The 2057-nt window shown below is 42.5% G+C and overlaps 1 pseudogene; it reads right to left on the bottom strand.

Moving 5' to 3' along the window:
• Positions 1-385: 385 nt before the first annotated feature.
• LOC118848735 lies at positions 386-1475 on the bottom strand (annotated as a pseudogene).
• Positions 1476-2057: the final 582 nt, after the last annotated feature.

Below are 2057 nucleotides of genomic sequence, written 5' to 3' on the forward strand. Positions count from 1 at the left end.
CTAGTACCTTCCCCCCTCCTTTCCCTCCTCATCTGTATTTTTGTTATGTAGCTCCTTTGCTCTAGCAAAGTACAGCCTTCATAAAGGCTCGTAACTCTGTAACAATGCATTATACAATATTTGGAATGACTATTGAAAAACAAACAAATAAAAAAAGGTACAGAGTCCTGAAGATTCACTGCACAACTTTGGCGATGTTTGCCTCCAACATACTTAGACCGCTCATCACCTTTACTGTTTCAGTTTTTAAATCCTGAGTCAAATACAAAGAAAAGGAAGAAAAAAAGTCACATCAATCTCTTTTTTTTTTTGGCAATTATCATATCACACCCTTTGACAAAAAAGAAAAACAACAACAACCAAAAAAGCCCCACAAACAGTCGTTTTAGAAGCAGTTGCAGTGGACAACAGAGGGTCCAGATTCATCATACTCCTGCTGACTGATCCACATCTGCTGGAAGATAAAAAGAGACAGCAGGATGGAGTCTCCAATCCAAACAGAGCATTTGTGCTCAGGTGGGGCAATGATCTTCATTTTCATTGTGCTGGGAGGCAGGGCTATAATCTCCTGCTGCATCTTGTCAGCAATGCCTGGGTACTTGGTGGTATCACCAGACAATACAGTATTGGCATGCAAATCCTTACAGATGTCAACATCACATTTCATGATTGAGCTGAAGGTAATTTCACGGATTCCACAGGATTCCATACATAAGAAGGATGGTTGGAAGAGAGCTTCTGGGGAACAGAACCTCTTGTTGCCATTGGTGATAATCTGGCCATCAGAGAGCTCATAGCTCTTTTCCAGAGAGGAGCTAGATGCAGCAGTGGCCATCTCCTGCTCAAAGTCTATGGTGATGTAACACAACTTCGCCTTGATGTCTTGCTCAATTTCCTTGTCAGCTATGGTAGTGACACTGTACCCTCTCTCAGTCACGATCTTCATGACATAGTCCATCGGACTGTCCAGCCAGATCCATATGGAGGATGGTGTGGGGAAGGGCATAACCTTCATAGATGAGCACAGTGTGGGTCACACCATCACCAGAGTCCATCACAATACCAGTGGTATGCCCAAAGGCATACAGGTACAGCACAGCCTGGGTGGCAATGTACATGGCTGGGGTGTTATCATTCCCAAACATAATCTGACTCATCTTTTCTATGTTGCCTTTGGGGTTCAGGGGGCCTTCTGTGAGCATAACAGGTGCTCTTCAGGGGCCACATGGAAATCATTATAGAAAGTATGATGCCAGAAATCCATGTTATCCCAGTTGGTGACAAGATCATGTTCAATGGGGTAGTTCAGGGCCTCATCCCCCATGTAGTTGTCTTTCTGGCCCATACCCACCATAGCACTCTGATGTCTGGGGGGCAACAATGGAAGGGAAGACAGCCTGAGGGGCATCATCCCCTGCAAAGTCAGCTTTGCATGTTTGAGAGCCATTGTCAACAACAAGAACAGCAATATCATCATCCAGGGTGAACTTTAAACCATTAAGAGAGAGAGAGGAGGTGCTACACCTGGAGGCAGGGGGGAGGCAGGTGTATGCTGGGTGGAAGAGCTCACAGCATAACAATCTATGTTTTATAAAGATACACACACACACATACATATAGATATCAATATGGATATATATACACACAGATGCATAGATAGATAAAGCTATATACACACATACATACACATATATGTGTATATATGTGTGTGAGTGTATATTATATGTATAGTATGGAAAGAACAACACTTACTTGGTAATGACTTGAACTGGTTTTAAACTACCCACCATCTCTGACTTCAAGTCTAACTGAAGAATTAAACATTAGCAACACTCAAAGGGCAATGGAGAGGCACCTGGTGGCCAGGAGCAGATTAATAAGGAATCATGGGGAAGGAAGATAGAATGAATGATGGAGTAAACACTATCTTCAGGGAAATGTATAATTGAAAAAGATAGAGTGATCATATATAGAAAGTGGGAGCTTAAAAACCTAGAAGAAATTGAGAAAGGTCCTCATTTCCTCCTCATTTTCAATTTCTTTGTCTCCCTCAAACT

This window comes from Trichosurus vulpecula, chromosome 4, assembly GCF_011100635.1.
Source record: "Trichosurus vulpecula isolate mTriVul1 chromosome 4, mTriVul1.pri, whole genome shotgun sequence".
Lineage (NCBI taxonomy): Eukaryota > Metazoa > Chordata > Mammalia > Diprotodontia > Phalangeridae > Trichosurus > Trichosurus vulpecula.